The sequence below is a fragment of the Cryptomeria japonica genome, chromosome 10 (genome assembly GCF_030272615.1).
Source record: "Cryptomeria japonica chromosome 10, Sugi_1.0, whole genome shotgun sequence".
NCBI classification, from domain to species: Eukaryota; Viridiplantae; Streptophyta; class Pinopsida; order Cupressales; family Cupressaceae; genus Cryptomeria; species Cryptomeria japonica.
Window position 1 is genome coordinate 93,340,261 of NC_081414.1, and position 13,715 is coordinate 93,353,975.

General features: G+C 35.9%; 1 protein-coding gene across 6 annotated transcripts in view; it reads right to left on the bottom strand.

Moving 5' to 3' along the window:
- Positions 1-13,319, bottom strand: part of LOC131042116 (uncharacterized) — a 137,552-nt gene extending 124,233 nt beyond the window's left edge. For 3 of the 6 annotated variants that reach the window (XM_057975435.2, XM_057975434.2, XM_057975431.2), the window contains exon 1: positions 12,781-13,188. The gene's annotated coding sequence lies outside the window, so the exon portion shown is untranslated. Of the gene's footprint in view, positions 1-12,492; positions 12,676-12,780 lie in introns of those variants that run through there. The other 3 variants (XM_057975430.2, XM_057975432.2, XM_057975433.2) reach the window with 3 other exon arrangements.
- Between the last annotated feature and the right edge of the window lie 396 nt (positions 13,320-13,715).

Here is a 13,715-nt window from a genome sequence, read left to right on the forward strand (position 1 = left end):
AATGAAAGTTGGTTATGGCATAAGAGACTATGTCATGTAAACTTTGATTGCATAGTAAAAATCAGTACTTCTAAGGCAGTTAGAGATCTACCTAAAATTGTAAAACCTCAGAATACAATTTGTAAGGAATGTCAATTTGGAAAACAAGTTAGAGCTAGTTTCAAAAGTATTCCAGAAAAATCCAATAATGCTCTTGATTTAATTCACACTAATTTATGTGTTCCAGCTAGAACTAAAAGCTTACAAGGTGATAGATATTTCATGCTAATTATTGATGATTATTCTAGAATGTGTTGGGTTACTTTTCTCAGAGAAAAATCAGAAGCACTTGGGAAGTTCAAACTGTTCAAAGCAATGGTTGAAAATGAAACCGGTAAGAAAATCAAATGTTTAAGATCAGATCAAGGAGGAGAATTCACATCTAAGGACTTTAATACATTTTGTAAAATGAATGGAATCAGAAGACAGTTATCAGCACCTCGGACACCACAGCAGAATGGAGTTGTTGAAAGGAAAAACAGAACTATCTTGGATGCAGCAAGAAGTATGTTATCAGAAACAAATCTACCACATGTGTATTGGAAAGAGGCAGTTAGCACTGCTGTCTATACATTCAACAAAGTGCACATCAAAGGTGAAACCGGTAAGACCCCTCATGAACTATGGTTTGGTAATACTCCTACTCTTAAGTATTTCAGAATTTTTGGAAGTAAATGTTATATTAGAAGAGATGAGTATATTGGCAAATTTGATCCTAGAAGTAATGAAGGAATATTTCTTGGTTATTCATCTAAGAGCAAGGCATATAGATGTTTCAATAAGAGATTGCAAAAAATTGTTGAGAGTACAAATGTAAAGATTGATGAACAATTCAGAGGAACTTCAAGGTATATAGACTCAGAACCGGCAACAGAAAGTGTGACAAATGAACCTATACTGAATCCACTGGTACAGAATGAAGATCCAGTTACTCTAGTATCATCAGAGGATTCCACAGTAATTGAAGAACAACAGCAAACTAAGACACCCTGGTACGTAAGATTGAATCATTTTGAAGATCAGATAATTGGAAACAAATTTAAAGGAGTTATGACAAGAGGAAGATTGGCAAATGAAGAGGTATGTCTTATTTCTCAAATTGAACCATCATCTATCAATGAGGCATGTGAAGATAAATTTTGGATTAAAGCTATGGAAGAAGAATTAAGACAAATTGAGAAAAATAATACTTGGACATTAGTTCCCCGACCTAAAGATAAAAATGTAATTGGAACCAAATGGGTATTTAGAAACAAACTTAATGAAGATGGTAAGGTTGTCAGAAATAAAGCAAGACTAGTGTGTAAGGGATATTCTCAGAAAAAAGGAGTTGATTACAATAAAACCTTTGCACCGGTAGCCAGAATTGAGGCAGTTAGATTATTCTTGGCTTTTGCAGCTCACAAGGACTACAAAGTTTATCAAATGGATATTAAATGTGCATTTTTGAATGGAGATCTTGAAGAGGAAGTATATATTGAACAGCCTGATGGATTTTCTTTAACAGATGACAATGATATGGTTTGCAGGTTAAGAAAAGCTCTGTATGGATTAAAATAAGCTCCAAGAGCTTGGTATGCAAGGTTGGATAAGTATCTTTTAAAGATTAGTTTTACTAAAGGAAATGCAAATAGCAATTTATATTACAAAATAACTAATGATGACATCTTGATTATTGAAGTATTTGTTGATGATATAATCTTTGGAGGAGAAGATGGATTATGTAAGGAATTTTCCATTAAAATGCAGCAAGAATTTAAAATGTCTATGATTGGATAAATAAAATTCTTTTTAGGATTGCAGATTTCACAAACTGATAAAGGTATATTTTTGAGTCAATCCAAGTACTTGAGAGAATTACTAAAGAAATTTGGGATGGAGAACTCTAAACCAATAAGCACACCTATGACTACAAATGACAAATTATCTCAAAGGGATGAATCTACACCTGTTAATCCAATTAGATACAAATCTATGATAGGAGGTTTACTGTATTTGACACAAATCAGGCCTGATATTATGAATGCAGTATGTATTGTTTCTAGATTTCAAAGTAATCCTAGGGAAAATCATGAATCAGCAGTAAAAAGGATTTTTCGGTACCTTCAAGGCACAGCAAATCTTGGATTATGGTATCCTAGAGATGAAAATTTTGATCTATGTGCATACACAGATGCAAATTGGGCAGGAGATGTGGATGATAGAAAAAGCACCACTGGAGGAGCATTCTTTCTTGGAAAAAGATTAGTTTCTTGGTTGAGTAAGAAACAGAGTTGTACATCTTTATCAACAACAGAATCAGAATATGTTGCAGCAGCAACTAACTGTACACAGGTACTATGGCTTAACAAATGTTGAAAGACATAAAGGTAAAATGCAAGGAACCTATTACTATATATTGTGATAACACTGCAGCAATAGATATATCTAAGAATCTGGTATTACATTCTAAAACAAAACATGTTTCTATCAAACTGAATTTTCTAAGAGAAAAAGTTGAAAAAGAGATAAAACTGGTTTATGTGAATACTAGAGAACAGCTTGCAGATATTTTCACAAAACCTTTGCCTAAGGAAACTTTTGAATATCTCAGAGATCAGCTTGGAGTCATACCACCACCGGTAGAGACTTAGACAGTTGATGATTGTCATCAACCGGCAGAATTAAAAGACAAATCTTTTATTCCGGTCTTTGATGAGGAAGCTACTTCTCAGGAGGAGTAGTTGGTAGTTTGTATAAAATTAATTTTTGTAGCTTTGGCATTTAATGTCAAAGGGGGAGAGATATCTATGGAAAAACACATTATCTTTTGAGGAGAGTTTGGTATTGAAAATAAATCTTTGGATAAACTCATGTTGCTCCCAGGGGGAGAAATTGAGATTGTTTGTTTTTAGTATTTGGCATTTCTGTTTTGGCACTTTGATGGTTTTTCCATCTTGTGTTGCCATCAATGCCAAAGGGGGAGATTGTTGGTATTTTGGTATGGTTTTGTCATTGATGTCAACACCTACTGAAAACTAGCACTTTGAGATCAAGCAACATTCACCGGCAAGCAAGTAACTATTGCACAGTTACTGATATATGGTTCACCGGCAAGATATAATGTTCATCGGTATCTGGAATGATATGGAAGACACTTGGTAATGTCGAAGACATCGTGTGGACACTTTGTTTTGAAGAATTAATCATTGGTATATTCATATTTGCATATTTGTTTTTACCAGCAAATAGGTCCAGGTTATCTAGGGTTACACCGGCAGGTTTATCTTTTCCAGATCAGCATGGCACACTATGGAGATGATTTATTATTAATGTAAATACATCAAGCCGACATGTTTAATCGGTTATTGCATCGGATATTATATTGTATGTAAAATGATTTTATTGTAATATCTTGTAGAGCCGACCTACTAAAATTGGTCTTAGGTTATGGTATAAATGTAAGATCAAGTGTGGAATGCGAAAAAGAATTGAGTGAAGGTATATGCGAGATTAAGCGGAGGAATACACGAAGACGTCATTTGAAGGTGAAGCTAGGTTTTTGTATAAGCATATCAGCATTACACCGGTATTGAATCCAGCATATGAAGATGCTATTTTGTACAATACATTTTTATTGGATTTAACCATCCAACTGTAGTCAGTGAGACTCCCATTTTGTGATTGAGCAGTGAGCTCTAGGCTATTGGCCTTTCTGCATGTGCAGACCCAATTTATGTACACTTACTATCTGCAGTAGTATCATCTGATTGTGGGTAAGGTTTCCCACCGTGGTTTTTCCCCTTACAGGGTTTCCACGTACAAATATTGGTGTTATGTGTTGTGGATGACTTTATGTTTATGATTCATGCATTAATACTTACCGATATAGCAATTTACTGTTAACACTGTCTACCGGCATACTTAACTGGTTTACCGGTATTAAGCATTAAGTTGGTTAATTGGTTTTTGGTTTGAATTTATTAGACAACTGATTCACCCCCCCCCCTCTCAGTTGTCTCCGGAACCTAACAATGACCGTTGGATTACATAACAATCTCTACACATCATTCAAGAAAGCCTAGACCGCTCCTTGATCACCGCTTCATCAAACTCAATAACTCATCACACACTTTGCATTACATGCAATATACTTGTTCATTCCCAAGATAAAAACCATTGTCTCAATATGTCAAAGACACTTTGAAACTCTCTTCAAAGAATATGCATACGTGTCATAATCATTACCGCTTATCATCAGATCATAAACCAATATAACCAATTCACCAAACTTAATCGGTTAGGGTTTATCAAATCAACAGGTAGGGTTTATCGGTTCAACTCTCCAATACTTAGCAATACCGGTTTACTCCACAAACTTACCTATCGGTTACAGTTCCCTTCACTAGCTCTTCGTACCGGTTACAAAACAACATTATAACAATATCATTACCGGTTAATTGACATCAATGACAACATAACAGATCATTAATGCAATCTTCATGCAAATGCCAACAACGAGGACCTCAAAATCTAGATCAATGCTTTAGCATTTTGACACAGAATCAAGCTATTCCTAAACTGCTTAAAAGTAGATCCTAAATCACCTAAACGACAAAATCATGACATTACATCTAGAAAAGAAGAAACGCAGTACTCCATTACTATATAACAAAAACATCACAAAATGGGAACACAACATGACATAACATAGAAAACAAAAATGCTATTTTACAAGCTTGAACATGGGAAAATAAAGCAGGTTACACAAAACCAATAATAGGCTATGAGGATTAAAAATCTCTCATCATAAGCATCCAGTTGTGATAGCATATAGCCTTGCAAACCATAAAAAAGATTTATTGCAAAGAAAAGCTTGAGAAAACTTAAAGGCTGATGTAGAGAAAACACTAGTAAGAGTTGGGCAATGCTTGGTGGTTTAGGATTTTATCAACATTTGTTGGAGACGCTATTTCCTTCTAAATATATCTTGTGGCTATAGCTTTACCACATCTTTAGTAACGATGGCAACCGCATCCTTTGCTTCCTTACCACCTTCTTGACATTCTTCATCTTCTTTAGTAACCCTTTCTAGAATAGGTTAATTGAAAATCATTGAATGTTTCGACATCCACTTCTAATTTGATGCATATGGGAGCTATTGAACTTAAGGACAAGTCAAACTTCAAAAGAAAATTCACAAAGCCTTCCAATCAAGATACTACAAGAAACTCTCAAGGTCTAAGCATTGAATCCTCCACATCTCCCTCAGATCCAATGAGGGAATCTAAAGCTAAGCTATCCTAAAGAAGAAAGTATACTTCCTATAACTATGATCCTTCACTATGAAGAAAAATATAAACCTTTGACAAACCTTCTTTCTCTAATGAATGTGTCACTTGAAATCTCTTACCATTACTACTCTCATAATCCATAGGCCTTGAAGCTACAACCTCTTGAGAGAGAAAAATATCTTAGTCTTCTAATAAGAGTTGGAATAAAATTATCAACTCCTTTTGTCATTGAATCTTTATCTCCATTCCTTGAGCAAACAATATCTGAACCATTTGAATGATTTGACCTTCCTCTATTTAGTTTTGTACGCGTCCTTTGATCAAACCTTCAATGACTAAATGAAATAACTTGAATCATCATCATTTCTAGTGTTGCCTTGCTCAATAAGAACTAGTATGCAACTTTGCACCTCAAATGGTGACTTGCTCTTATCCTCCACAAAGAATATATGATATACTTCTGTATTAGTAGGCTCCTTGCAAAACCTCTTCAACCTCAATGAATTTAAGCAAAGCAGGCAAGATTTCTACTTCTTGTGGATATTGTGCAGGTTGCCAAGCTTCCCATCACAGACTTTGCCCAAGTGGGTGTCATTATTTCAAGTTTGAAGAGACTTGGGCAATAAATGGTGAAGTTATGGCAAATTCAGAGGTTTGCCTTTGACTTGGAACTCATTGGTGAGTTCTAAGGTTCCCAAAACCTTTGTTGACACTGACAACTATTTCTAGAACTACCACTGGCATCAACAAAGAGCAGAAACGAGCAAGTGAATTGTGTTCCTAATAGGGTCAAAATCATCGATAGGGTAAAATGAGCATGGCATGTGTCTTTTCAAAGGATCATCATGAAGAAGGGCTTATTGGTTTCCTATGTTTTCAATTTGATGAAGTTTGGAAGGAAATTGGCGAAGGTATGGATGATCGAAGCTTTTGGTGGTTCTTGAAACAGCAAGACCCACCAATTGGTTCTTGGTTCCTTCCTAGTGAACCTCCAATCATCAACAAAACATAAAAGCTAAACTGAAGGATGTCTTGCAAGAATTTAGTGTTAAACTGAAGTGTGTCTTGCAAGAATTTAGTGTTAAACTGAAGTGTGTCTTACAAGAATTTAGTGTCCTGCAATGTCAAAATGATGGTCTAATGACCACAATGGGCAAAAGCATGAAGTCATGCCAAAATGAAGGAAAGCGAAGAAGTGGTAAAGGAAAGGAAGTTGTGAAAGAGTTGATGTGAACATAGTAAAAGGCATCGGTGATTCCAACTATTCCTGGGGCTGGAACCATTGGAACTACCAATTTGTTCCCACTCTCCCCTCAAGCTCCAAAGAATGTGTTTAAAAAGGCAAAAGGGAGGAAAAGAGATGTAGAAGATGTGGTAGGATACAAAAAGCCCGTGTATGTGTCATTTTGCTCGCCTACCCTCCTGCACGCCATTAACACCCCCAACAACTATTGCAATCACCCAATTTGGATCCACAGGATATTCTAAGCAGGTTTTTTTGCACTTTGGCCTACAAGTACAGCATTGATGGGAGTGTTATTTTGTCTAGTCATGTCATTGAGTAGTATTGCAGGAATCCTCAATGGGTTTCTCGTATTTGAATTGTTTTGATGGCTGCAGCCATCTAGAAATGTACATGATGTGTATCTGCTTAGCCCTTTTGAATAAATGTATTTTTACCATTTTCAAAAAAAAAAACTAACCATGAGAACAAAAAATTGAATGCATGTGCATAGCCTATAGATCATAGAGAAGAGTATGCAAGCAGTTGTGAAAAGCAAAATACATGAAGTAGAGCATGTGGTCGACAACAAAGAGTAGTTGGACTCAAAGAGGAGCATGAAAGGTAAACAATCAACTATGAAGCAAAGTTATCTGTTGTGAAGACAATTATCTTAACATCTGAAGCAGTCTGCCACAAAGACAATTATCCAACATGTAGTTTAGTCAATTGAAAAGAAAATTATCTAATGTGCAAAATAGAGCACATGCACGTGAAGTAGAAAACCCCTTTGATTTCTTTGCAAGAAGTAGAGCATGAAATAATGTGTGTGAAGAAAAACCATTAAAATCTTTGCAGAAAGAAGATCATACTACTGAATATATGGTATGCAAAATGAATTACTTTTAGATTTGCTTGCTATTGTATATCTTGTCTATGCTTCTAAGATACCCTTTTGTGATTGTCAAATTTTTAAGGGTTTTCATGGAGTATACTTAGCTAGCTGCCATATGCACTTCTAAGAGAAAATTATTTAAGAATGAGAAAAAAAATAGAACACTTACTTTTTGATAAATGCATAGCCACAAACGTAAAAAAAAATCAAGCGGTTTGTGACTAGAGAGAACACCCACAAGTTGATCAAAGTGGTAGCTCGATTCTTCAAGGATTAGAAAACACACATCGGATAATCCAAGTGGCAGCTCAATTCTTTACAATTTCAGCAAAGATGAACAATCAGTAACAGCAACACAACATTGTCTCATCTGAGCACCAACAACAAAATAATTTTGCCCCAATGCCAAAAAACGGCACCAATGACCAATAGTAGCTCCCAAAACCTATAAAGATGAAAGACAACAAAACATTTTTCTTCCCCGAGGTTGTTGATGTTTTTGTAGCTAGGTCGGATTCCTGCTAGGGCCGACCTAGCATATGGGTGACTAATTGGCCTATCGGCCTTAATCACATTAATGTGCAAAAATCAATATGTAACATGTATTTTGGCCTGGCCCTAAATGGGCGATGTAACTTGTGAATTGAGCCGACCCTATAATGGGTGATGAAACTTGTAATGTGCAAATGTTACTTGTAAGTGTGAATAGGGCTGACCCTATGTTAAACATGTAACTTGTAAATGCTTATAGGGCTGACCCTATAATGGGCACCAAGCATATTATTGTTATTATTTGCAAGGCCAACCTGAGGTGTACAATGAGGTCAAGGCACATACATATGCAAGGTTCATTCATGCATCAAGATAAACATCAAGTCAGCGAATTACATCCTCCTTCAGCAGCAAATTATCCAGGACAGCGAATTGCATTATCAAGATCAGCGAACTTATCCAAGGGCAGCAAACTCATCTCCCAGGTCAGCGAATCTGTGCTTGAACAGCGAACCTCATTCATGGTCTGCTACAGGTCTCCTTAATCAGCGAATTGTCCTCTCTGATTAGGGCATCATTCTCAGTCAAGGATAATTGCAGATTAGTTTGTTATAACTCAGATTTTCATGGTGCTGTTCATACTACTGTGTGCCCTAGTGTAAAGTTATATTCTGCTGTTCATATTGCTTCAAGTGTTAAAGCAAAATTGTAAAGACAGTCTGATTATTGCCTAATACAAGATGAGATTTTGTTGCCGGGTTTTTCACCTCCAAGAGGGAGGTTTTACTCTTGTGTTCTGTGTGTTCATTGTGTTATTTCTGGTTATTGCTATCAGTCTGATCTGAAAACAACAGAGGTGTCCTATCTTCCCAACTAGAAAATTACACAGACACACAAACAAGTCATAGAAGGTTAAGACTTCTACCCTATATGTTGTACCATACACCTAAGTCTGGTTTTGCATCGATTCCCATGAAGCCCATTATACATAGCATTTAAGCATTACAAATTTCAATTATACTTCTATTCTTGTGGATCAATAATGTCTATTTTTGGATAGTCGTATAGATTGCAATTTAACCACCTAAGCTACCACTATAGGTTCAATTTTTGTTCGAGGTCGATTATTGTATAGGATTCAGGTATAGGGTTTGCCATTTTATTTCAACTTTGGCGTAGCATTGTTTGGGTACACCCATCCAAAAAAAAACTTAATAGATGAAAAAACAAAAATAGCAATAAAACTAATGTTGTTTGGATAAAAATGAGCAAAAAATTATATAGCACTATTGATAATAGATAAATTCAAAATATTAAATGAGTCATGACATATGGTATATATTGCATAGACTTATGTTATTATTCAAAAAATGGAAAATTTTCAATGGTCATCATTGTAGGTTAAATTTAGTTACCTTTAATGGTTTTTACCTACTTATTGTGTATTTGTCTAGACACCTATGTTCATTTCATTTATTGCATTCATCAACATAGATACCAATACTAAATTCTAAAGAAACAAAATTGTAGTGGGAAAGGAAATTGGAATTGTTATTGTATAAGGAGGGGGAAAAAATAAGAAAAAGCATCCCTGAATCAGCAATTGAAGAAGGCACAAATGTCGTAGTGGAGCTCATGCCCTACTATTCTAAAGGAACAGTGCTCCAGTAAAAGAAGGTGGCCATGTATACGCTTATAGCTGATCGTCTTGCATTGCCTCTACACAATTACGTGGCGGCTTGAGAGGACAATAGTGCATGAAAAAATGTCCTTCTGATATTGAACGAACAAGAAACGCTCAAGTAACCCTAACCAATTCATCACATATTTTGTTTGTTGTCTATCTATAATCGCCTTCCCCCTATTGATCATGCATTATTGGTCCAGTAGGACAAATTGGGCAAAGTTCTCAAACACGAATAAATGCAAGCTAAAAAACACAATAGTGACCTATGAGGTCGTGGTAGGGATCCTTCAACCCACATAAACCAACGTGCCCTGCAAATCACAATACTAACATAAGAAGACACCAAAAAGACCCCTCAGACCCATGCCACATACATGTTTGGACAAAAAAAGAGATAAGAACACTAGAACACAATCTCAACTACCAGGTGGCATTGTCAACCTCCTGGTCATGCTATTGACCTGCAACAAATAGAGGCAACCTTTTATCATGCGACCCTAAAACTTTTATTGAAAATGTGCCTCATCCTCACAGTCCTTGTGCTCACAAAGTCTGAAACGGTTGATCTGAAGTTGAGATATGAACGCCAAAAACTATGGAATAAAGTAAGAAAAATGAAGTTATTTATGGGAGATTATCCTAGTCAGTTGCCTAGATGGCATATTTTAGCCTCAATGTATTTGAAAAACTTGGGGTGTCTGTGAGCCTTGACGCAAGGATGCAAAAGTGATGAATGATTACAGTGCAGTAATATCCCATAGAAGTTTGCTACAAGTGTGTGCAGTACATTTGTGAATAGAAGAGAAAAAAAGATGGATTTACTTACATGCTATTGAAAGAGGATGCAGAATAATCTGCACGATTTTTGGTTATGAAGGAAAAGGTATAAAGGTTTTTTAATGGAGAAAAAATAAAAAAGAGTAACCTGCAAGAAATTACAATTAATTAAGAGGGATTTGAGTTTTCCAAGAGAGTTTGAGTGAGCTAAAATGAGGATTAAAATGTGTTTTTATAAAGTTGAGTCGAGCTAGCCATTTCAAAAAATGCAATAATGGCCAAGGAAAACAAGCTTTATCCACTTTAAATTGGTTTGTGCACATGGACACTACCGCAATTGTGCTAGCAACCAAGGTCACTACTACAATCACACTAGTCTTCAAGTGGAGATAGATTCTATGAAGGCTGGGAATAGGTAGGAAAATGATATGGAATTAACGTTAATTATGGCACCTTAGCGAAGAGTTTTGAGCTCAGAATCAAGCTAAGTGAGTCCTCAAGCATGTCTAAAGGGAAGGAACGCTCAAATGAGTGAGTATACAATTTTTTGACTCTACACTAGTGAAATTCATTAAACCACATTACCAGATCATCAAACAGGTCTTCACGGAGGGTGTCCAAATCAGTACAACAGAGTTAGAATTGCAGAGTATTCAATTTTTGACTCTTCAATTGTCAAATTCAAGAACCACGTGAACAAATCAGTAACTGGCTCATTAGAACCAAATGTAGTAGGAACCCAGTGAAATAGTTCACCGCTTTAGGTTCATCTTCCATTGTTTTGTTCACCTTTATCGTGTATTCATGTTTAATTACTTATTATAACCCAAAGTATTTTAACCCCAGTAGCTCTCCTTTATAATTTGTAGTATTTTTTTAATACAATTAACATATTTTGGTTACAATTAACATATTTTGGTTTACTCATTAACACTAACGTATATTTTGTTCCTTTACCTATGCGCTCTAATATATAATATGTTAATAACAGACATCAAGTTTCCACAATTCATATGTTAGGAATCAGTTGCTTCTGGATTAGATTGTGTGAAGATTTTTGGCATCAATGTTTCGGATCACATTCCGTGATGTGTGATCCATCATCAGGATGATAGAAAGCAAAAGGAATTGAAAAATAGCCAAATAGCCACATAATTTGATTCCTTATGCGCTATTGCAAATCTAGTGTATCGCTGTTGCAAATCTAGTGTATTGCCCCCCCAACTTGACTACTTCTAGAATCCAGATTAGTTACAAAAGGGTGTTCAGTCTAGAATCACGTGAACTTTCAAATTACAATCGTTGCTGGTTCAAATGATATTATGGTCCCCAGTGATGGACAAGGCGAGCTAGATGCAGAAAACATGTATAAAATCAAAATTTGGTTGAAGATGCATTCTACAGGCAGGAAAATACCATAGTGGGTCAATTCCAAAAGCAGAAGAAAAGACATACCTTTCAGCTCAAGAAAAACCTCCGGATAAGATGGGTAGACATTAATGTGGGTCCAAATCATCAACAAAGAATATGGCACTGTATCTTGTTGAGCCTAGAGTTTTTAAGAGCAACATTCAATTTGGAAATAACCACATGGCAGGGGCACCGACACGCAAGCAACATTCATACTCAAAATAATCACATGGCAAGGGAACCAACAAAGCACACATGCAACATTCACACTGGTCACACATCAAGGGGACTGGCATAGCACACAAACACATGAAACTAATGTTAGCAGCAGGAGGAGGAATATTAAAACATCAACAAAAGGGCATTCACCCTAAAGCCTGCTTGGGACCCAACAAAAGCTCTTAGAGCGTAGTAGAGCACTAATCAGTCTTGCCAATTTACGCCCTAAAACTTTACTCTTCTTTAATTATCCATAGCTGCCTAATAAAACATAGATATCTACAAGAGCATTGCAATCAATTTAGATGCATTAAATTATGGAAAAACTGTATCATATCGCAGGAGACAATTCCAGATATGATACTTTTATTCCAAACCCATCTTTCCCAAATATAGTCGACTAAGAACGAAGAAATTCCCAGATAAGAAGCTTCTATTGAAAATTTGAACAGAACAAATCATATTTTATATTTTGTACCGAGCACATCTGCACATATAGCATCTAGAGAAGCAAACCTCTCGTCCACATATTCAAAAAATATACGAATACATAATTTGCAAGCCCGCATTCTATTATTTCTCTATCTCTTCGTGCCAAGCCTTCAAACCTTCAGAATTTTCGGAAAAGCACGACAGATATGGAAAACAAAATTGGCTGTGGAACAATATGCAGCTAAACGGCTCAAAATTAAAGCGCGGCCTAAAAAGTATGAATATAAAAATCCTGCCATTCTGGAAGACAATAAAACTTTTCAAAACACCGTACATGTTCACGAGAGGAGAAATGTAAATGCCGAGCTCCTTTCTTGTCCTCCTACACTGTTCGCAAGAAAATAGACCCAAGCGTAGCAGGGAAAATGTTTAACGACTCAGAGAATTTTATTCGCTGCTGCCGAATATACCTCCAGAGATTCGGGGCAACGTGAAGAATATGCCCTAATGGGGATAGATACGCAAGCGTCTTGTCCTCTCCAACAGCAAACGTCGGAAGAACGAGGCGGCCCACAAATGAAAAAGAAAGGCAAAGGCAAAGTATTGCTTTACCGTTTATTCGCTTCTTGTTTTTTTAACAGGTGACTACATCCATTGACAATTGCCTCGTCTGACGTGTTACTGATTGCTTGGCTTAAGGATCAGAAATTTATTATCTTGTGTTGAGTTTAGTGCTTTTAAAACATGATTGTTTTTTTCTGAGAGGAAGTCATACATTTGTTCACCTGTGGCCGCCATTGCAGATGATGTGATGCCATGTAATATTTGGTCGGATCTTTTAGCCGACTAAAGTTTAGTGAAGTAAGTTGTGGGAAGATGAATGGATGAGAACTCAGGCGACTAGTTTATTGTGCGCACTAAACTTTCAGTCGGTCTATTAAATTTGGTAAGCATATGACACCGACTAAATATTTTTGTTTAAACAATGATATAAATAATGTTGGTAAATGTATTTTAAGGTCAATAAATAGGTTCGAAAAGAAATTGAAAGAGGAATATTTTGTTTGTAGTTGTATAACAAGAGGTGTGTTTTAAGCTTAAACAATGACATAAATTAATAATATTGGTAATGATATCCAAAGGTGAAATGGACAAGTCGATAGATTTGAAAAGAAATTGTAAGAGGAATGTTTTTTTTGTTGTTGTATAACAAGAGTTGTGTGTCTTAGGCTGAAATAATGGCATAAATTAACAATATTGGTAATAGTA